Source organism: Bos indicus, chromosome 1 (assembly GCF_029378745.1).
Source record: "Bos indicus isolate NIAB-ARS_2022 breed Sahiwal x Tharparkar chromosome 1, NIAB-ARS_B.indTharparkar_mat_pri_1.0, whole genome shotgun sequence".
In the NCBI taxonomy this organism is placed as follows: Eukaryota; Metazoa; Chordata; class Mammalia; order Artiodactyla; family Bovidae; genus Bos; species Bos indicus.
In genome coordinates, this window is record NC_091760.1 from 152058106 (window position 1) to 152082331 (window position 24226).

Here is a 24226-nt window from a genome sequence, read left to right on the forward strand (position 1 = left end):
GGCAGAGTTGGGGAGAGAGAAAATTAGCCAAGACGTCATGTTCAGGCTCTCAGTCATGCCTTATAAATAATGACTGTGAAACAGCTGAGATCATTTAAAGCACCGTGCATGCATGTCACAGGCAGATTCTTTACCTGTGAATAAAGAATCCGCCTGCAATGCAGGAGACCCAGCTTGATCCCTGGGTTGGGAATATCCCCTGGAGCAGGGAATGGCAACCCACTCCAGTATTTTGCCTGGAGAATTCCATAGACAGAGGAGCCTGGCGGGCTACAGTCCATGGGGTTGCAGAGTCGGACACGACTAAGCGACTTTCACTTCACTTCATGCATGCCACAAGGTACTCGCTTGGACACAAGTTGTGTGTGGTGATGTTGTGTTACATATGCTGCTATGGCTGCTGCACAAGCCAGAAGAGAATAAATGCATCTGCAGTTCCCATGGCTCCTAGCAAAAATGCTAAGAAAACTTTCAGCCTCTCAGCTCGCATCTTGCCTACCATGGGTTCAGCGAATAGTGTACATGGTGAGAAACAGCAAGACAGCTAGCATCACAAGCAGGACGAAGAGCAATACAATTCACTTTTTGGCTAGGATACAATCTACAGAATACTTAGGGCTAAAACACTGCCTTTACTGAAACCTTGAACAAGCACGTGGTAGGTTGGGTTCCCTCAAGGCAGAATCTAGACAAGAATTTGTGTAATAAGTTTATTGAGGAGAGGATCCCTCCAATCACTAGTAGAGGGGCAGGGAGGTGAGACAGGGAGCCAGGTTGAACTGTGAATGAGCAAGTGGGTTAGTGTTCTGGGCAGCTGGAGCTCATCCCCTTGGGCACCTCAGGAAGAACATAAAGATCAGACCTCAAGAGTGGCCTCCCCCAAGGTGTGAGAAGCCAGAGGATACTTATTCACCAGCTTTCATCAGTTACTGGGTAAGGGGTTGCTCCCAGAGTATTAACTTCCAGGCCCCTCTAGCCTGCTCTGCATGAGTCAACCATGCTCCCAAGGCCAGAGAAAACCCTCAAGGCCTCCAGGGGGGCTTGACATAAGAAGCCTGCAGTGAAACGCCGAATGCAGAAGGGGCATGCACAAGGCTCTGATATCCTCTGCCAGCCAGCGGAGAAGAGAAAAGCCTGGGCATCAGGGAAATCTATTACAACACAAAACGCCATCTGCCCAGAGACATGCATACATAAATGGGATTGATCATAGTGTTATCCACACCTACTGACTTATGGTGAGGTGGGGTACTGAAAGATAGCACATGGGCCATTTGATACACTCTGGTATTTTTTTTTTCCCCACCAAACAAACATCGCCAAATATGACTCTGACTCGCCCAGAATCTTCAAAGTTCTATTGTATTTGGACTCATGCAATGGAGAATTTCAGTCATAATATTTTGCCAGACATTCATCAAGTTGTTTTTAAAGGACTCAATAAGTGATTAGCTTATGGGTTTTCAAGCCAACACAAATGCCTTTGCCAACTAACTCTGGCAAAATCTTTCCCCTCTAAAGTTTAGGATACAGTACTTAAAGCACTGCAAAAACATGTTTGAGTCAAATCAACACCTCATCCTTAACTATAAATGGCTAAAATAATGGTTAAATGTATATTTATTATCTCTTTGTGACTTAAGGGGAATGCTAAGGCTTGAGACAGAGTTGGTTTGGATGCTTTATTTTTCTTGCCTCCTCTCCATCTTTGTAGCATTTGGGGGAAAACTTTCTTTTCATGGCAAAATTAAATCAGCCAATTTCCTGAGGTTTGCTGTTTGGAATCATAAAAAGTGTTAGTTTTTAAGGTTATCTCAGTCAATCAAGATGACTCATAAAGGTAAGATTTAGAATCTTCTTCCCGATTCTTTTGTCTGGATTTTCTAAGTGCAACTGCTCCAGATTTACATAAAAAGGGTACTTCAGCCAGACTCTTTCACTAAAATTGCAAAGTGACTTAAAATTAGTCATTGATTTATCAAATATTTCTTGAGTACCGACTAAGTGCCAGGTACCGTGGGAAACATAAGGGTTACAAAAGCCACAGGAGACATTTCCTTCTGTGCATTGCTTATGTTAGCCAAACAGTATCCATTTTTTCTCATGGTATCTTCATCCAAATTTCCCTGTCAGCACCCTGGGGTCACCCCAAGAAAAGACAAGTTTGGAAGGAGGACGAGCAATCTGGATAAGGAGCAAGACCAAATCTTTCTAACTATTATTTCTTCATTGAAAAAAGTTTGGCCTTGACTGTTCTGTAAAGCATCCTGTACACTTTCTAAGTTTTCCTTTCCCTTGAAGAACTGAAGGTTGCTTTATAGGCCTTCAATTTAAAATTCTGAAAATGTAAACTTAATACCTTTCTGCTGAAAGTAGAAAGATATTTTTGTTACCACAAAACCATTATCCAAAGACACTAAAACAGTGGGTGCATTTTTCAAAGTCTTCGACCTGCAGGCACCACTGGACTTTTCTAGAAAATTTCCTCTAACTTGTAAAGCAGAAGAGGCAAAGAGACACGGAACGACTCAGAACAGCCACAACTCCCAAACAGCTCTTTCGGGATGGCAGCATGCCTGAGTGACTGGTCTTTCCTTAAATGATCTCCACCAACGGGAACACTTCCAGGTGGAAAAGGGAGATTACAACGTTGGGTGAGCTATGCATGTCTATGAATCATGTTACAATCATCTTACACTCCATGGCAACAAGGTATTTCAGTGAGCTCAAAATATGGACTAAAATTGGGCTCAATGATAAATGAATTATTGGGAACACTCCTAGGGGCCTTGACCCTTAAGAATTCCCACTACCATCACCATCACCCTCACTTATTGATCATGTGTACCTGGCATTTTATAAGAATCTTTTTTTTCTTTCCTCACACATCCCTGTGAGGTACATAGGTATCATGCTCCCTGTGACGGGTGAGAAAAGACTCAGAGAGATTAAGTGGCTGTCCAAGCTCTTCTATGGACTTCCCTGGTGGCTCAGCTGGTAAAGAATCCACCTGCAATGTGGGAGACCTGGGTTCACTCCCTGGTTGGGAAGATCCCCTGGAGAAGGGAAAGGCTACTCACTCCAGTATTTTGGCCTGGAAAATTCCATGGACTGTATAGTCCATGGGGTTGCAAGAGTTAGACACACGACTGAACGACTTTCACTTCACTTCAAGCTCTTCTATAATTTGAATCTGGATTCTTTTCATAACAAAGCTTATCCACTTCCTACTTTAAACAGCAAAGACAAGAAACAACAAAAAGGTCGGGACAAGAGAAAAAAAGGTTTTGTCCAACTTTTGATCACCCTGAAGAAGTCTTATATTCATGACATTTATAAAAGAAGCATAGAACAATCTGATCTTCATACTTATTTCTTGGGACTGTAAGAATGAGTGATTTTTGGTTACAAATACACCCTCATTAGTTGGGATCACTTTTATTTATTTGTAGATTGTATACCTGGCAATGGTATATTCTTGAGAAATTTCAGGGACAGTAGATATTTACTGTCAAAGAAGGTATTTTCAGTCATTTTTAATACTATTGTATTAGCAGGACTACATAGAATACCATGTATATCGATGCATAATGCACCAACTTTTATCCACAGTGCTTATAATCTGACTTTTGTTTAGTGTCTTAATTAGTTGCTCTTGGCACTGTCCATGTAAATAGATTTTAAAAAATTCATTCTTGATAAACATTCCAAATATCCAAACTTTCTTGCAATTTGGACTATCTGAAGGGATGTGAAAAGTGCAAGTTGCGAGTATATTTAACAAAGGTCTTTTCTGAGAATTGTTTCACAAGAAAATTTAGTAAAAGTAGATGGTTTTTCTTGATACAGAAAAGGTTAAAGATGATTCTTCAAGGATTCCTCCCCTAAAGTCTTTTATGTACACCATAAAATTTGATTTCACATGGTACAGCGGCCTTTTGGACAGTTTTCTAATCCAGCCTTTTGAGTAGAAGATAAGCTTCCCTTTCAGGTTTCCTTTGCACTTCTAATATTTTGGAATAAAATGTGGAAGGAGAGAGAAAGCTGATAACTTCCTTTATAAAGGAAAACTTTTAAGGCCACCTATGTATTACACAATGCCATACTGGAAAGTTTTATCTTAAAATAGTACTCATCAAATAGATCCTTCTTTTAAAAAAGCAATATGACTGCAGATTTGGTTAACTGCAGAAATTCTTAATGAAAGACTTGTAATAGCCTTCCTGTCTTAAGCCTCATGATTTTTACAGACACCTCAGCTATTGCTAATCGACATTACCATCCTAGTCCCCTATGGAAACCTTTCCTCCAACTGACAAAGGCCACCTCTAATATCTCTATAGAGTAGACTTCTAAAAAGAGAAATGAGAAATCTTTATCACAAAGGACACAGAAGAAAATAAATCACTTCCTAGAGCCAATATTTTTCCTCTTCCCGCCTGCCTGCCCCTACCCGCTCCCCGCTGACATCATTTGCACAGTTGACGCTGAGCCAGTAAGCTGGGGTTCCACTCATTGTAGAATGTTACTGGGCATTCATAAAAGAGCGGATTTTTTCCCCCGTCTTCTCTCCTCCCTTCAGTCAACAATAAAACTTCAACCAACTTTAATGAATGTGGGTGACTGCAGGAGCAAACGTACAGGCAGGGTCTGAACGGGCTTAGAAGGGACTTTTCTTGACCCCGGCTGGTTATAACCTCATTCATTCATTTCCCGTGCCGTCCCGGGTATCTGCCACACTCCAGACCCTGTGCTGGGCGTGGGGACACTGTTAGTGGAGCAGTCCTGCGGTGGGGGACGGGGAGCCGGGTGCAGAGAGCGACCCGAGTGTGCTGTGCGCGCTCCAAGGGGAGGATACGAGAAAAAGTCGCAATGAAGGGCAGGGAACGCTGCCTGGAGAAGGTGGAAACAGAAGAAGCGTGTTTGAGCTTCTTACCTTCGTTTCTTTACCGGGGTCCTCACGTAGCCCCTTGCATCCGGCGCGTCCCTTCCATGCAACCACTGACCACTTGCCAACCTAGTTTTGGCTCTGGTCGGTCCAGCTAACCGCGGTTCCAGCACTTACCTCGGGGAAACGTCCTCGCGGTCCCCGGCCCTTCCCGAGTCTGGGCAGATCTCCTTGCAGCGCGCGAAGCAGAGCGCAAGGCACCGGCGGGAGCGCAGTGCCCAGTGCCCCCCGCCCGGGAGACCCGCGGTGACCGGGGAGACCCTGGCAGGGACGGAGGCGGCGCGGGCAGCCTCTGGCCTCCCGGTGTCCCACAGGCGGGCGTTAGCTCCCAACCCCTCTTCGCTGCTATATAAACGCTTCTCCCCGCCCCGAGCCGACCCTTCCCCGCCCCGGCGGCCCCGGCCCAGCGCGCGTCCCCGAGGAAGGGGCCGCAGCCGCAGGGAGGGGATGGAAGCCGTTGAGGGGTTCCTGGGGCTGCCACTGCCCCGCCGACCCCTTCCCTACGTGGAACCTCTACCCCGGGCTGCAGACCCGGGAGGAAGCTGAGGTCGGAGAAGTTGGGGTGTTGGAGGTGCGCTCCTTCTTTGCGCCTGCCAGATGCGCAGGGTGGTGGGAACTGCTCCAACTTGCCTGCGAAGGGAGACTAGACCCTGCGCACTCCATGGTGGAGGTCAAGTGCCCTCGGAGGTCCCCACTTGGAATTCAGGGTCCAAAGCAGAGTATTTCTGACTCTCTCATCCACTGACTGTCCATTCATTTGTCTATCCATGCATTCATTTTATAAACATCTGAGCACCTAGTAATTGCTACTATTAGGTGCTTGGAATGCAAAACCAAGTCGAGCTCTCCGTTCTCAGTCTCACTGGGGGACAAGCGGAAACAGGAACCGGGGTGGTAATTGCTGGTGGGGTAAGTGAGGCCAGGAGAACACAGAAGAAGGGATCCTAATTCAAGTCTTGCAGGGCCAAAAGACTCTTCCCAAAGGAAATGAAGCTCCAACTGAAGTCTAAAGAGTGAGATAGGCATGAAAGCAGGTGTAGGGAAATAAATTAGCTAAGATGTCGTGGTCAGGCTGTCTTTGCCAATTGGCCTCTCTGCTCTTGCTCCACGTTTTGTGAATAATGATTATGCAACAGCTGAGGTCACATATAGCATTGTGCATGCACCTTCCCCTGGAAAAGCCCTGGAGGGTTGTGTGTGGTTATGTTGTATTATATTATATCTGCAGCTACTGGCTGTTGCCCCAGCCAGGAGAGGATAAATGCATCTGCAGTTGCTAGGGCTCCTTGTGTTTTCTTCCAGCCTTTTAGTTCACACCTTGCCTACCATGGGTTCAATGAGCAGTGTGCACAGTGAGATGCAATGAGAGAATTGGCACTGTGAGCAGGATCAGTGATACAACAGGGAAAAGAGAGTCCCAGACAAAGGAAACAACAGCAGCAAAGACTGGGAAGACAGAGTTCTGTTTCCACTGTCCCTCTACCCGGTAACTAAGAGTGTTTTAAAATTTTGACTATTTAATGTTATACTAAGTGAATAAAAATTTTAAATCTAAAGAAAGACAAATTTGGAAGTGGTAGAATTGGAATTGAACACAGGCAGTCTAGCCTAGGGGGTGCTTGTATAGCATGGAGTGTCAGCTTGACAAGTTGATGAGTTCAAAGCAGAGATGGTTCCCATAGAACAAGGATTCCTCTGGAGTCTGGGGTATAACTTCAAGACTCAGACCATCACCAACTGTAATTTTGGCCAGGTCATTAATTTTAGTTTGTTCCCCCATGGAATGCAAATAAAGACACTTACTCATGCCCCTCAATGGCACCCCACTCCAGTACTCTTGCCTGGAAAATCCCAGGGATGGGGAAGCCTGGTGCGCTGCCGTCTATGGGGTTGCACAGAGTCGGACACGACTGAAGTGATTCAGCAGCATGCCCCTCACTGAATGTTCATGTTCTGGTTCACAGGCTTGGTAGAGCCAGGATAGGTGACTACAGAATGGAGACTCTTCTGTGGGTCCCGTGGCTTTGGTGCAAAGGAGACTGAGATAACATTGGAACACACACATAAGCATTGGAACATTCAAGTTATTGTTGTTTTTACCTAAAATGACTAAAATTAATTCAGCTTTTCATATTCTCCTAGACCATTAATATTATTAAAATACACTTCAAAACTCAAGTATACGTTCCTTATTTGAGGATCATTATTGAAAGAGGCAGATGTAACTCCTGCTAGCAGGGTTTCTAGCCAATAGCCAACTCACCGAAGTTGTGAGAGTGTACCACACATACAAACAATGCCTGTTTTATTATAGCACCATAGGAAATACCGGTCTGATAGAATGGCTTCTGCAGTTCAGAAACCTCTGACTCATGATCTAGCCAGAACCAATGATCATGTCAGATCAATAATGTGAAGACTCAATAGCATTGCCTTGACAACAAGTCAAGTCCCCTCAACATATTGTTTTGGGATCTCTCAAAATACTCTGTTTTATGGATCTTTTGATGCCCAAACCAATTTTACAACTGGATCAAACTTTGACCAGCACCCAAAGAATAATGCTTCTTTTCACTTAAACTAGAGCAAAAATGCAGAGAAGGAAGAAAGATCTTGTAAATGCAGGTGGTTGCCTAAAATGACCCCAATCTTCCCATTGTGCAACCCTAAATTTCTGAACCAGAGAAATAATGAGCAACTGGCCAGTTCTGTTTGCTGTATTTCCAGAGCTTTTTGAGGAACATCTGTAACTTCCGAGGAAGTATGGGTAGCATATGTGCTTGAATGGGTTTTTGGCGCCTATAACAGCCTCATCAAACTGGTCATGAATTTCATTAGAAAACATGGATGACTCTTAACCTAATCCATACTTACAGGTGCTCTTCCATAACAGTGATGGGATTCTGGGAGCCTTGTACATTCATAGTTCAGCCTTTGGGAGAATCAATGTGTTTTCCATCAGCTTGGGAATATCCAGGTTTACTTTTCTCACAAATCCAGGACTCAATCCAGGTGGACCTTCACAGCTTAAACCCTTAAGCTACTAAAGTTATCTTCTATTGGACCTTCCAAAGTCAGGCCATCTCCTTACCCACTCCATCCCACCTGATTCATGCCAATTTATCTTTCATTCTCCTGACAGAGGGATCTTTCTAGACCACACATCTTTTCAATCACTCTGCTGACTTAATAACTTTTTAAAATTTTTTTTAAATATAAATTTATTTATTTTAATTAGAGGCTAATTACTTTACAGTATTGTACTGGTTTTGCCATACATCAACATGAATCTGCCACGGGTGTACACGTGGTCCCCATTCTGAGCCCCCTTCCCATATCCCTCCCCATACCATCCCTCTGGGTCATCCCAGTGCACCAGCCCCAAGCATCCTGTATCATGCATTGAACCTGGGCTGGTGATTCATTCATATATTATATTATACATATATTATATTATATTCAATGCCATTCTCCCAAATCATCCCACCCTCTCCCTCTCCCACAGAGTCCAAAAGACTGTTCTATACATCTGTGTCTCTTCTGCTGTCTCGCATACAGGGTTATCATTACTATCTTTCTAAATTCCATATATATGTGTTAGTATACTGTATTGGTGTTTTTCTTTCTGGCTTACTTCACTCTGTATAATAGGCTCCAGTTTCATCCACATCATTAGAACCAATTCAAATGTATTCTTTTTAATGGCTGAGTAATACTCCATTGTGTTTATCTACCACAGCTTTCTTATCCATTCATCTGCTGATGGACATCTAGGTTGCTTCCATGTCCTGGCTATTATAAACAGTGCTGTGATGAACGTTGGGGTACACATGTCTCTTTTCCTTCTGATTTCCTCGGTGTGTATGCCCAGCAGTGGGATTTCTGGGTCATAATGCAGTTCTATTTCCAGGTTTTTAAGGAATCTCCACACTGTTCTCCATAGTGGCTGTACTAGTTTTCATTCCCACCAACCTTTTCTCCACATCCTCTCCAGCATTTATTGCTTGTAGACTTTTGGATCGCAGCCGTTCTGACTGGCGTGAAATGGTACCTCATTGTGGTTTTGATTTGCGTATCTCTGACTTAATATCTTAAAGGGCTCCTCACTGCCTGTAGATCAGAACCCAGACTCAGGGCCCTTTATGTCTATTCCTATTCTTTCTGGCTTCTGCATTGCCCTTCTGTCCTCCTTCCACCACTGTTTATGAAGTCTGGTGTCTTAGAATTAGTCACCATTGCTTGATCTCATGTTGCTTTTGTGCTTCCTTGCTGTAGACAAGGATGCTTCCTCTGCGTTTACTCTTTGATTCAACAAAATATGTATTGAATACTTCCATGGGTCAGGCACTCTGAAGGATTGGAATCATTTTTATAATGATAATCTGTATTTTTCATCATACATTAAGCTAAATAGAGGAAAACAACAGAATGGGAAAGACTAGGGAGCTCTTCAAGAAAATCAGAGATACCAAAGGAACATTTCATGCAAAGATGAGCTCGATAAAGGACAGAAATGGTATGGATCTAACAGAAGCAGAAGATATTAAGAAGAGAGGGCAAGAATACACAGAAGAACTGTACAAAAAAGATCTTCATGACCCAGATAATCACAATGGTGTGATCACTGACCTAGAGCCAAACATCCTGGAATGTGAAGTCAAGTGAGCCTTAGAAAGCATCACTACGAACAAAGCTAGTGGAGGTGATGGAATTCCAGTTGAGCTATTCCAAATCCTGAAAGATGATGCTGTGAAAGTGCTGCACTCAATATGCCAGCAAATGTGGAAAACTCAGCAGTGGCCACAGGACTGGAAAAGGTCAGTTTTCATTCCAATCCCAAAGAAAGGCAATTCCAAAGAATGCTCAAACTACCGCACAATTGCACTCATCTCACACGCTAGTAAAGTAATGCTCAAAATTCTCCAAGCCAGGCTTCAGCAATATGTGAACCACGAACTTCCTGATGTTCAAGCTGGTTTTAGAAAAGGCAGAGGAACCAGAGATCAAATTGCCAACATCCGCTGGATCATCAAAAAAGCAAGAGAGTTCCAGAAAAACATCTATTTCTGCTTTATTGACTATGCCAAAGCCTTTGACTGTGTGGATCACAATAAACTGTGGACAATTCTGAAAGAGATGGGAATACCAGACTACCTGATCTGCCTCTTGAGAAATTTGTATGCAGGTCAGAAAGCAAGAGTTAGAACTGGACATGGAACAACAGACTGGTTCCAATTAGGAAAAGGAGTTCATCAAGGCTGTATATTGTCACCCTGTTTATTTAACTTATATGCAGAGTACATCATGAGAAACGCTGGACTGGAAGAAACACAAACTGGAATCAAGATTGCCGGGAGAAATATCAGTAACCTCAGATATGCAGATGACACCACCCTTATGGCAGAAAGTGAAGAGGAACTCAAAAGCCTCTTGATGAATGTGAAAGTGGAGAGTGAAAAAGTTGGCTTAAAGCTCAACATTCAGAAAACGAAGATCATGGCATCCAGTCCCATCACTTCATGGGAAATAGATGGCGAAACAGTGTCAGACTTTATTTTTCTGGGCTCTAAAATCACTGCAGATGGTGACTGCAGCCATGAAATTAAAAGATGCTTACTCCTTGGAAGGAAAGTTATGACCAATCTAGATGGCATATTCAAAAGCAGAGACATTACTTTGCCAACAAAGGTTTGTCTAGTCAAGGCTATGGTTTTTCCTGTGGTCATGTATGGATGTAAGAGTTGGACTGTGAAGAAGACTGAACGCCGAAGAATTGATGTTTTTGAAGTGTGGTGTTGGAGAAGACTCTTGAGAGTCCCTTGGATTGCAAGGAGATACAACCAGTCCATTCTGAAGGAGATCAGCCCTGGGATTTCTTTGGAAGGAATGATGCTAAAGCTGAAACTCCAGTACTTTGGCCACCTCATGTGAAGAGTTGACTCATTGGAAAAGACTCTGATGGTGGGAGGGATTGGGGGCAAGAGGAGAAGGGGACGACAGAGGATGAGATGGCTGGATGGCATCGCTGACTCTATGGACATGAGTCTGAGTGAACTCTGGTAGTTGGTGATAGAGAGGCCTGGCGTGCTGCAATTCATGGGGTTGCAAAGAGTCGGACACGACTAAGCGACTGATCTGATCTGATGGAATGCAGGCATCTTACTTGTTTTACTGAGATCTATTTGACAAACATGTTTTAAATACCTACTATGAGGTAGATAGGTACAGCCTTAGGTACTAGCATGTGCTCTGCTATGGTCTCCACAATTAGGACCGTGGAGCCTTGTATTGGAGAGGAGTAGCTAGGCCAATTATTAATGTGATAGTGGTCTGTATGCTCTGGGTACCACAAGAGGAACCCTGGAGGGAGATGATACTTGGGATAAATGTTGAACTTGGGGTTGAATTAGGAAGTTTGAGGGATCAGTGTCCATGAAAACATGGAAGTTGATGGCTGGACAATAGAGGGGCCTGGTATGAAGTGAACATGGAGAAGGTAGAGCAGGTAATTGTCAGGATGTGGGTGAGTGCAAGATGACTTTAGAGTAACTCCCAAGTTTCTGACTTTAAATGTGAGGCCATTTACTGAGACAGTGAACCCAGGAGGGAGAGGGGGCTTGAACAGGGGAGGCAAGACGGAAATATTTCTATTTTTTAGTATCTTTGAGTTTGAGATGTCTGGGAGCTGTTCAAGAGGTGATATTCAGTGGCCAGATGGAAACACATGGGTATGGAACCTACAAGTGAGACCTCGATTGGAAATGAGATTTGGGTTCATCATAAAATTGGTACTTGAAGCCATAGGAGTGTATGAGGTGATATATGGGCTGTTTAATAATTCATCACTCACTGCAGAAAGATCCATTGAGCATGTACTGAGTGGGAGGCATTATTCTATACACTAAGGATATACAAGAGACCAAAACAAACAAGATTCCTGCATAGTACCAAGGTTATGCTCAAAATCCTTCAAGCTAGGCTTCAGCAGTAGGTGAACAAAACACTTCCAGTGCACAAACTGGTTTTAGAAAAAGCAGAGGAACAAGAGCTCAGACTGCTAACATTTATTGGATCATAGAGAAAGGATTGACTAGGAGATAGCCTTTCACTGTGTGGATCACAACAAACGTGAAAAGTTCTTAAAGAGATGGGAATACCAGACCACCTTACCTGCCTCCTGAGAAAGCTATATGCAGGTCAAGAAACAACAGTTAGAATTAGACATGGAACAATGGACTGGCTCAAAATTGGAAGAGGACCTCAAGGCTGTATATTATCACAGTGTTTATTTAACTTTTATGCAGAGTACATCATGTGAAATACCAGGTTGGATGAATCACAAGCTGGAATCAAGACTGTGGGGGGCAGGGAACGCTAACAACCTCATATATGCAGATGATACCACTCAAATGGCAGAAAGTGAAGAGGAACTGAAGAGCCTCTTGATGAGGGTGAAAGAGGAGAATGAAAAAGCTGGATTAAAACTCAACATTCAAGAAATTATGATCATGGCATCTGGTCCTATCATTCAGTTCAGTTGCTCAGTTAGGGCTGACTATTTGTGACCCCATGGACTGCAGCATGCCAGGCTTCCCTGTCCATCACCAACTCCCAGAGTTTACTCAAACTCATGTCCATGGAGTAGGTGATGCCATCCAACCACCTTGTCCTCTGTCATCCCCTTCTCCTCCTGCCTTCAATCTTTCCCAGCGTCGGGGTTGTTTCCAGTGAGTCAGTTCTTTGAATCAGGTGGCCAAAGTACAGCTTTAGCATCAGTCCTTCCAATGAATATTCAGGACTGATTTCCTTTAGGATTGACGGGTTGGATCTCTTTGCAGTCCAAGGGACTCTCAGAGTCTCCTCCAATACCACAGTTCAAAAGCATCAATCTTTGCCTTCTTTATAGTCCAACTCTCACATCCATACATGACTATTGGAAAAACCATGGCTTTGACTAGACAGAACTTTGTCAGCAAAGTAATATCTCTGCTTTTTAATACGCTGACTAGGTTGGTCATACTTTTCTTCCAAGGAGCAAGCATCTTTTAATTTCATGGCTGCAGTCACCATCTGCAGTGATTTTGGAGCTCAGGAAAATAAAGTCTCTCACCGTTTCCATTGCTTCCTGATCTATTTACCATGGAGTGGTGGAACCAGATACCATCACTAAGACCAGATCTTAGTTTTTTGAATGTTGAGTTTTAAGCCAGCTTTTTCACTCTCCTCTCTCACTTTCATCAAGAGGCTCTTTAGTTCCTCTTCTTTTTCTGCCATAAGGGTGATGCCATCTGCATATCTGAGGTTATTGATTTTTCTCCCGGCAATCTTGATTCAAGCTTGTGCTTCATTTAACCTGGCATTTCACATGATGTACTCTGCATATAAGTTTAATAAGAAGGGTGACAAAAATATACAGCCTTGATGGACTCCTGTCCCAGTTTGGAACCAGCCTGTTCTTCCATGTCCAGTTCTGTTGCTTCCTGATCTGCATACAGATTGCTCAGGAAGCAAGTGAGGTGGTCTGGGATTCCCATCTCTTGAAGAATTTTCCACACTTTCCTGTGATTCACACAGTCAAAGGTTTTGGCACAATCAATAAAGCAGAAGTAGGTGTTTTACTGGAACTCTCTTGCTTTTTCAGTGATCTGATGGATATTTACAATTTGATCTCTGGTTCCTCTGCCTTTTCTAAATACAGCTTGAACATCTGGAAGTTCTTGGTTCACATACTATTGAAGCCTCCCTTGGAGAATTTTGAGCATTACTCTGCTAGTGTGTGAGATGAGTGCAACTGTGTGGTAGGTTTAACATTCTTTGCCATTGCCCTTCTTTGGGATTGGAATGAAAACTGATCTTTTCCAGTTCTGTGGCCACTGCTGAGTTCCAAATTTGCTGGCATATCAAGTGCAGCACTTTCACAACATTGTCTTTTAGGATTTGAAAGAGCTCAACTGGAATTCCATCACCTCCACTAACTTTGTTTGTAGTGATGCTTTCTAAGGCCCACTTGACCTCACATTCCAAGATGTCTGGCTCTAAGTGAGTGATCACACCATTGTGATTATCTGGGTCATGAAGATCTTTTTTGTATAGTTCTTCTGTGTGTTGTTGCCACCTCTTCTTAATATCTTCTGCTTCTGTTAGTTCCATACCATTTCTGTACTTTATTGTGCCCATCTTTGAATGAAATGTTCTCTTGGTATCTCTAATTTTCTTGAAGAGATCTCTAGTCTTTCGCATTCTATTTTTTCCCTCTATTTCTTTGCATTGATCACTGAGGAAGGCTTTCTTATCTCTCCTTGCTATTCTTTGGAACTCTGCATTCAAATGGATATGTCTTTCCTTTTATTCTTTGACTTTAGTTTCTCCAGGAATTTCTTGACTTCCTACTTTTGCATTCCAGTCCCTTATGATTAAAAGGACATCTTTTTTGGTGTTAGTTCTAGGAGGTCTTGCAGGTCTTCTTAGAACCGTTCAACTTCAGCTTCTTCAGTGTTACTGGTTTGGGCATAGACTTGGATTACTGTGATATTGAATGGTTTGCCTTGGATATGAACAGAGATCATTCTGTTGTTTTTGAGATTGCATCCAAGTACTGCATTTTGGACTCTTTTGTTGACTATCCATTTCTTCTAAGGGATTCTTGCCCACAGTAGTAGATATAATGGTCTTCTGAGTTAAATTCACCCATTCCAGTCCATTTTAGTCAACTGATTCCTAATATGTTGATCATCTCCCTTGCCATCTCCTACTTGACTACTTCAATTTCCCTTGATTCATGGACCTAACATCCTATGCAACATTGTTCTTTACAGCATTGAGCTTTACTTCCATCACCAGTCACATCTACAGCTGGGTTTTGTTTTTGCTTTCGCTCCATCTCTTCATTCTTTCTGGAATTATGTCTCCTGTTCTCCAGTAGCATATTGGGCACCTACTGACCTAGGAAATTCATCTTTCAGTGTCCTATCATTTTGCTTTTTCATACTGTTCATGGGTTCTGAAGGCAAGAATACTGAAGTGGTTTTCCATTCCCTTCTCCAGTATACCACGTTTTGTCGGAACTCTCCACCATGACCCGTCCTTCTTGGTTGGCCCTACATGGCATGGCTCATAGTTTCATTGAGTTAGACAAGGCTGTGGTCCATGTGATCAGTTTGATTGGATTTCTTTGATTGTGGTTTTCATTCTGTCTGGCCTTTCATGGATAAGAATAAGAGGCTTATGGAAGCTGCAATCTGAGGATTCTCTTATATTCACTGGCCATCTCCATCATATCAGGGGTGGAGTTGGAGTCCAAAGGGCTAGGGCAGGAGCCCTGGAGTCCTGAAGACCTGAGGGAGTTGGGTTTCTTATGAGTGTGATAGCAGTCTCTGCCTTGCCTTGAAGCATGATTGGTGCCTGAGGGCTTGGGACTGCGTTTCTATGCTGCTTTTACTTTTTCCCCAGTGTGCAAGCCTTAGTTGGAGAGTGAATTGTACAAGTGGTTGGTGCCACACCACTGAGTTGTCCTTACTCCATCACACATGTGTACAGGAACAGGCACTCCAGAGGTGGCAGGCTCCGCTTTGGAGCTGGTCTCTCTCCTCTCTGAGTCTGTGCACTAGAGTATAACTGCCTCCCACCTGGTCAGAGGAAGGGCTGGGGTCCATGTTGGTTCAGCTTCCTCCAGCTGAGTCCAACTGTGTGCATTCTTGTTGGCCATGTCAGCTTCTTCCTTCTTGGGGAAAAGTGTTGGAGCTAGAGGAGCTGGGGCAGGAGCCAGGTGCAGACTGGGAGGCATGCTGGCTTGGCCCTGGCAAGCTGGTCAGAGCCCCAGGCAATTTTTAATATGCTGCCTCCAGGCTATTATGGGAAGTCAGTAAATCTATGCAGATGCTCTTCAAAGGCAGTCTTGATTTCTTATTCAGTTCAGTTCAGTTCAGCTCAGATGCTCAGTCATGTCTGACTCTTTGCGACCCCATGGACTGCAGCACACCAGACTTCCATGTCCATCACCAGCTCCCAGAGCTTACTCAGACTCATGTTCATCAAGTCAGCGATGCCATCCAACCATCTCATCCTCTGTCATCCCCTTCTCTTGCCTTCAATATTTCCCAGCATAAGGGTTTTTTCCAGTGAGTCAGTTCTTTGCATCAGGTGGCCAAAGTATTGGAGCTTCAGCTTAAGCAACAGTCCTTCCAATGAATATTCAGGACTGATTTCCTTTAGGATGTACTGGTTGGATCTCCTTGCAAGTTGGATCTCTTCAGAGTTTTCTCCAACACCATAGTTCAAAGCATCAATTCTTCAGTTCTCAGCTTTCTTTATGGTCCAACTCTCACATCCATGCATGACTACTGGAAAAACCATAGCTTTGACTGTACAGATCTTTGTTGGCAAAGTAATGTCTCTGCTTTTTAATATGCTGCCTAGGTTGGTCATAGCTTTTCTTCCAAGGAACAAGGGTCTTTTAATTTCATGGTTGCAGTCACCATCTGCAGTGATTTTGGAGCCCCCAAAAATAAACCTTGACACTTTTTCCCTTATTTCCCAATCTCTTTGCCATGAAGTGATGGGACCAGATGCCATGATCCTAGTTTTTTGAATGTTGAGTTTTAAGCCAACTTTTTCACTCTCCTCTTTCACTTTCATCAAGAGGCTTTTGAGTTCCTCTTCACCTTCTGCCATAAGGGTGGTGTCATCTGCACATCTGAGGTTATTGATATTTCTCCTGGCAATCTTGATTCCAGCTTGTGCTTCATCCAGCCCAGCATGATGTACTCTGCATATAAGTTAAATATGCAGGTTGACAATATACGGCCTTGATGGACTCCTTTCCCAGTTTGGAACCAGTCTGTTGTTCTGTGGTTGGTTATAGCCGTTGCTTCTTGACCTGCATACAGATTGCTCAGGAGGCAGGTAAGGTGGTCTGGTATTCCCATCTCTTGAAGAATTTTCCACAGTTGTGATCCAAACAGTCAAAGGCTTTGACAGAGTCAATAAAGCAGAATTAGATGTTTTAGTGGAACTCTCTTGCTTTTTCAGTGATCTGACAGATGTTGACAATTTGATCTCTGGTTCCTATGCCTTTTCTAAATACAGCTAAAACATCTGGAAGTTCTTGGTTCACATACTGTTGAAGCCTCCCTTGGAGAATTTTGAGCATTACTTTGCTAGCATGTGAGATGAGTACAATTGTGTGGTAGTTTGAACATTCTTTTCCATTGTCTTTCTTTGGGATTGGAATGAAAACTGATCTTTTCCAGTTCTGTGGCCACTGCTGAGTTTTCCAAATCTGCTGGCATATTGAGTGCAGCACTTTCACAGCATCATCTTTTAGGATTTGAAATAGCTCAACTGGAATTCCATCACCTCCACTAGGTTTGTCTGTAGTGATGCTTCCTGAGGCCCACTTGTCTTCACATTCCAGGATGTCTGGCTCTAGGTGAGTAATCACACCATTGTGGTTATCTGGGTCATTAAGATCTTTTTTGAATAGTTCTTCCATGTATTCTTGCCACCTTTTCTTAATATTTTCTGCTTCTCTTCTCCAGCTAGGCCCACTGATTTTCAGACCAGCCAAGGGAGCTTGTGTTCCTGATGTCAGACTCCAGGTCTGGGGTGTCTAATATGTGTCTTGTACCTCTCACCCCCCCAAGGAGGATCCCTTAGCCTGTGATATCCCCTCCTCTTCTGTGTCCCCTGCTAGTAAAGTGGGTACTGACCAGATTGCTTTCTCTCACTTCTTATAAGACTCCATGTGGATTCTTCTTCATGGCCTTAGTTGTAGAGAAGCCAACCTGCTGTCCAGACCACTTTCAGTGAAAGTCTCTCTCTATATAGTAGCAGTTTTGATGTGTTTATGAGGGGAAGTGAGCCCAGCATCTTCCTATCAGACATTTTGATCTCTTGTGTTGTGTGTGTTCTGACTGCTCCACCAACTGACTGTTTCTCCATCTCTTCCTCTTCCCCAATTCCCTGAAACACAATCATATTGAATTTAGGCTTATTAATAATCCTATAATGACTTCTAAATGTTCAAGTGAAAGGAAGAGTCACACATCTCTCACTTTAAATAAAAAACTAGAAAAGATAAAACTCACTGAGAAAGGCATGGTGAAAGCTGAAATTGGCTGAAGTCTATGTCTCTTATGGCAAACAGTGAATCAAGTTGTGAATGGAAAGGAAAAGTTCTTGAAATAAATGAAAAGGGTTGCTCCAGTGAACACACCAATGGTAAGAAAGTAAAATAGCTTTATTGCTGATATGGAGAAAGTCTGAGTGGTCTAGAAAATCAAACCAGCCACCACATTCCCTAAACCAAAGCTTAATCCAGAGCAAGGCCCTAACTCTCTTCAATTCTATGAAAGTTGAGAGAAATAAGGAAACTGCAAAAGAAACATTTGAAGATATCAGAGATTTCTTGGTGAGATTTAAAGAAAGAAGCTGTCTTCATATATAAAAGTGCAAAGTGGAGCAGGAATACTGATGTAGAAGCTGACACATGTTACCTAGAAGATCTAAATAAGATCATTAATAAAGCTGGCTATACTAAACAATGGATTTTTAATGTATACAAAGCAGCTTTGTATTGAAAGAAGATGCCACCTAGGGCTTTCATAGCTATAGAGGAGAAGCCAATGCCCAGGTTCAAGTTTCAAAGGACAAGCAGACTCTCTAGTCAGGGACTAATGCATCTGGTGATTTATTTTTCTTTTCTGTAAATTATTTATTTTAATTGGAGGCTAATTACTTTATAATATTGTAGTGGTTTTTGCCATACATTGACATGAATCAGCCATGGGTCTACATGTGTCCCCCATCCTGAACTCCCCTCCCACTTCCCTCCCCATCCCATCCCTCAAGATTGTCCCAGTGCACCAGCTCTGAGCAACTTTTCTCATGCATCGAACCTGGACTAGCTATCTATTTCACATATGGTAATATACATGCATCTGGTGATTTGAAGTTGAAGCCAGTACTCATTTAGCATTCCTAAAATCCCTGGACCCCTATGAATTATGCTAAATGTACTCTGGCTGTGTTCTATGAATGGAAGAACAAAGCTTGGATGACAGCACATCTATCTACAACATGGTTTACTGCCAGGGTCCAGCCCCGGTGGATCCAGGGGATTCAAAGGGGAGACGGCTTCAGCGATCAGGATACAATAGAATTAAAGATATTAAGAGTGGTTAAATAAGGATAGCTCAGCGAAGAAATTCAGTGGAGAAAAGAGGCTGAATAACTTGGTTTACGTGGAAAGCCAGTATAATTCCAAGACAAGGAATTTGTGTCACCTACGTAGGCCACAGGCATCCTCCCATTCTCCTGAAGGAGAGGAGACACTAAGGCCTCCCTGGTCAGATCTTAGAAGCCCAGGCATAATTAGTAGGCTTGATGAGCCTCCACGCTCCAGATGGGAATTCAGCCAGAAGGTGAGAGAAAGAACGACATGGGAGACCAAGCTTCAGTGAACAAGGCCCACACTTTATTTTCCAAAGTAGTTTTTATACCTTAAGTTGTGCATGGAGGATAATGGGGGAAGGTCAGCAGTCCTTGATCCTTATAGAAGCCAAGCTTTCAAATTTATCATATGCAAAAGTTTAGGTGATTTACATCATCTTCTGGCCAGGGGGCCTGTTAACATTTTATGACCCTTTCTTCAGAAACTTATTTTTCTCTAAAGGTGATTATTCTAAAGTCAAGCGCCACCCTCCGAAAGCATTAGATAAAGTTGCATTCATATAGGGCAAAGGTGTGGTGGGCTATAACAAGAAAAGAATTAACTCAAGGGTCCAAGGTTACAAACATTAAAGCTACTACTTACATTCCTATACACCAATTATATTAATCAATACACTGCCAGGAACACAGTAGGTAAGGGATATAGAAACTTAGCAGCAAACATTGGCCCAACAAGTGAAAAACCCTTCACCAATACAATTTCTAATCAATCTTTTAACTGCTCAAAGGAATCTGTATTTAGACAGTTTAGAACATCTCATGCCTCTCACGGTTGGGAGGCTGTGAACAATCTCATGTGGCCGGAAGAACCTGTTCAGGCAGGCTAGAGGACTTCCAAAGGAGTTTGTAGGTTGAAACACTCTTGTCACGCCCAGGAACTTTATTAACCGGAGCTGTAAGTTAACTCTTTTTCAGAGAGAGGTGGTGGGGGACAGCCCCCTGTAAAGTCAGAGGTGTAGGTGAGAGCACAAAGCAGTAAAGTAGGCAGACTCTGGTTTTAGGGGTAGATGCTCGAGAATTTCCAGGGGGACTCCTGAGGCTCGATCCCGCCTTTGCGCATGCTGAGCCTCCTTCCTCATGACCTTTGCCATGGGCGGAGTTCCTCACGCTGGCTCCCAGCAGTTTACTGAACAGTTTTATCCCTGAGACCTGCTGCTCAGAAGGAAAGATTCCTTTTAAAGTAGACTGTTCCTTGATAATGCATCTTGTCACCCAAGAGCTCTGGCAGAGATGTGCAACAAGATTCATGTTTCTTTTATGCCTAACAACACAACATCCATCCTGCAGCCCATAGACCAAGAAGTAATTTTGACTTTTAAGTCTTATTCTTTAAGAAGTACATTTTGTAAGGCTAAAGCTGCCATAGATAGTGGTTTGTTTTTTTTTTTTTTATGAATCTGTGCAAAGTAAATGGATAACCTGAAAAGGACTCACCATTCTAGATTCTATCATGATTCAGAAGAATTAAAACCATCAACATTAACAGGAGTTTGAATTCCAGCCTTCATGTATGACCTTGAGGGGTTTCAAGAATTCAGCTGAGGAACTAACTGCAGATGTGGTGGAACTAGCAAGAGAACTAGAATTAAAAGTGGAGCCTGAAGATATGACTTCATTGCTGCAATCTCATGATAAAACCTGAATGGATGAGGAACTGATTCTTATGGATAAGCAAAGAGACTGATTTCTTAAGATGGAATCTATCCTGGTGAAGATGCTATGAAGCTTGTTGAAGTGACAACAAAGGATTAAAATAGTAAACTTAGTTGATAAAGCAACAGAAGGCTTTGAGAAGACTGATTCAATTTTGAAAGAAGTTTTACTGAAGGTAAAACGGTATCATACATCATTGCATGCAACAGACAAATTGTTCATGAAAGGATGAGTCAATTGATATGGCAAACTTATTTACTGGCGTATTTTAAGAAATTGCTACCACCACCCTGATCAGTCAGCAGCTATCAACATTGGGGCAAAGATGCTCCACCAGGAAAAAGATTATGATTACCAGTCTCAGATGATGGTTAGCATGGTTTAGCAATAAAGCATTTTAAAATTATGGTGTATATGTGTGTATATGTATATTGGCGTTGTTGTTCAATCACTAAGTCATGTCCAACTCTTTGCTATCCCATGGACTGTAGCATACCAGACTTCCCTGTCCATCACTATCTCCCAGAGTTTGCTCAGATTCATTATTCACTGAGTTGGTGATGCTATCTAACCATCTTATCTTCTGCTGCCCTCTTCTCCTTTTGCCTTCAATCTTTCCTGGCATCAGAGTCTTTTCCAGTAGCTCAGCACTTCCTATCAAAGTGGCCAAAGTACTGGAGCTTCAGCAGCAGTCCTTTCAATGAATATTCAGGGTTGATTTCCTTTAGGATTGACTGGTTTGATCTTGCCATCCAAAGGACTTGCAAGAGTCTTCTCCAGCACCACAATTCAAAAGCATCAATTCTTCAGTGGTCAGCCTTCTTTATGGTCCAATTCTCATATCCACACATGACTACTGGAAAAACCAAAGCTTTGACTACGGACCTCTGTCCACAAAGTGATGTCTTTGCCTTTTAATACACTGTCCAGTTATGTCATAGCTTTCCTTCCAAGGAGCAAGCATCTTTAAATTCCATGACTGCAGTCACCATTCACAGTGACTTTGGAGCCCAAGAAAATAAAATCTGTCACTGTTTCCATTTTTCCCCCATCTATTTTAGCCATGAAGTGATGGGACTGGATGCCATAATCTTAGTTTTTTGAATGTTGAGCTTTAAGCCATCTTTTTCACTCTCCTCTTTCACCTTTATCAAGAGGCTCTTTAGTTCCTCTTTGCTTTCTGCCATTTGAATGATATCACCTGCATATTTGAGGCTGTCGTACATATGTACCACATCTTTTTTTATCCATTCATTTGTTGATGAACATCTAGATTGCTTCCATATACTGGCTATTGTAAATAATTGTGTAATGAACATTGGGGTACATGTGTTTATTGGCCATCTGTATGTCTTCTTTGGAGAAATGTCTGTTTAGGTCTTCTGCTCACTTTTTGATCAAATTGTTTGTTTTCCTGATATTGAACTGTAGGAGTTGCTTATATATTTTGCAGATTAATCATCTGTCAGTTATCCACTTGCAATTATTTTGTCCCATTCTGAGGGTGGTCTTTTAATCTTGTTTATAGTTTCCTTTGCTGTGCAATAGTTTTTAAGTTTAATTAGGTCTCATTTGTTTATTTTTGTTTTATTCCCATTATTCTAGAAGGTGGGTCATAGAGGATCTTGCTGCAATTTATGGTAAAGAGTATATTGCCTGTGTTTTCCTCTAGGAATTTTACAGTTTTCTGGCCTTACTTTTAAGTCTTTAATCCATTTTTAGTTTCTTTTTGTGTATAGTGTTAGGAAGTGTTCTAGTTTCATTCTTTAACATGTAGGTGTCCAGTTTTCCCAGAACCATTTTTTGAAGAGGCTGTCTTTTCTACATTGTATATTCTTGCTTCTTTTGTCAAGTATAAGGTACCCATAGGTGTGTGGGTTTATCTATGGGGTTTCTATCTTGTTCCATTGGTCTACATTTCTGCCAGTACCATATTATCTTGATGACTGTAGTTTTGTAGTATAGTCTGAAGTCAGGAAGGTTAATTCCTTCAGTTCTGTTTTTCTTTCTCAAGATTGCACTGGCTATTCAGGGTTTTCTGTGTTTCCATACAGATTGTAAAATCTTTTGTTCTACTTATGTGAAAAACGCTGTTGGTAATTTGATAGAGATTTCATTGAATCTATAGATTGCATTGGGTAGTATTGTCATTTTCATGATATTGATTCTTCCAGTCCAAGAACATGGCATATCTCTCCATCTGAATGTGTCATCTTTGGTTTCTTTCATCAGTGTCCTCTAGGTTTCTGGTTACATGTCTTCTGTCCCTTTAGGTAGGTTTATTCTTTTTGGTGCAATGGTGAATGAGATTGCTTCCTTAATTTCTTTCTGATTTTTCATGGTTAGTGTTGAGGAATACAAGAGATTTCTGTGTATTAATTTTACATCCTGTGACTTTGCTAAATCCATTGATTAGCTCTAGTAATGTTCTGGTTACATCTTTAGGGTTTTCTATGTATAGAGTATGTCATGTAAAAATAGTGAGTTTTACTTATTTTCTAATCTGGATTCCTTTTCTTTCTCTTCTTTCATTGCTAGGATCTCCAAAACTCTATTGAATAACAGTGGCAAGAGTAGGCACCATTGACTTGTTCCTGATGTTAGAGGAAATGCTTTCAGGTTTTCACAGTTGAGAATAATGTTTGCTATAGTGAATATAGTCTTGAAGTTGGATAGTGTCAGTCATCTGACTTTGCTTTTCTCATTCAATACTGTGTTGGTTATTTTGCAACTTTTGCTTCTCCATATAAACTTTAGAATCGGTTTGTTAATATCCATAAAATAACTTACTGGGATTTTCACTGGGGCTATGTTGAACCTATAGATCAAGTTAGGAGGAACTGACATGATACTGATGTGGGGAATGCTCATTTGCCACATATCCGCATCCCTATCCTTACCCTATGTCTACATGTCTGTGGACCTTCCTTTCCATATCTGTGCTGTCCATTACAGTCACCACCAACTACATGTGGCTGTGAAACTTTTGATATTTGGCTAGTCAGAATGAGAACTAAAATTTTTATTTGATTTAATTTTAATTACCTTAGATTTAATTTTTTTTTAATATTCAAGTATTGGAAATCTTTTATGTGTTTGAAACAACTTGGGTATTTCTATTTCCCTTAAAAAAAATTAAGACTATCTTTTAGAGTAGTTTTAGGTTTATGGTAAAATTAGCAGGAAGGTACAGAGATTTCCCATTTGCCCTGCTCCATACATGCATAGCCTTGCCCAATATCAGCATTCCTAACTAGACTAGACATTTGTTTTAGCAATTAACCTACACTGACACACCATAATCACCTAAAATCCATAATTTACATTATAGTTCATTCTTGATGTTGTACATTCCATAGGTTTGGACAATTATATTATATGTATCCATCATTATGT

The 24226-nt window shown here is 42.0% G+C and overlaps 1 protein-coding gene across 2 annotated transcripts in view; it reads right to left on the reverse strand.

Moving 5' to 3' along the window:
• Positions 1–5267, reverse strand: part of LOC109563454 (collagen alpha-6(VI) chain-like) — a 177985-nt gene extending 172718 nt beyond the window's left edge. The window contains exon 1 of one of the 2 annotated variants that reach the window (XM_070796948.1): positions 4937–5267. The gene's annotated coding sequence lies outside the window, so the exon portion shown is untranslated. The remainder of the gene's footprint in view (positions 1–4936) is intronic. The other variant, XM_070796944.1, reaches the window with a different exon arrangement.
• Between the last annotated feature and the right edge of the window lie 18959 nt (positions 5268–24226).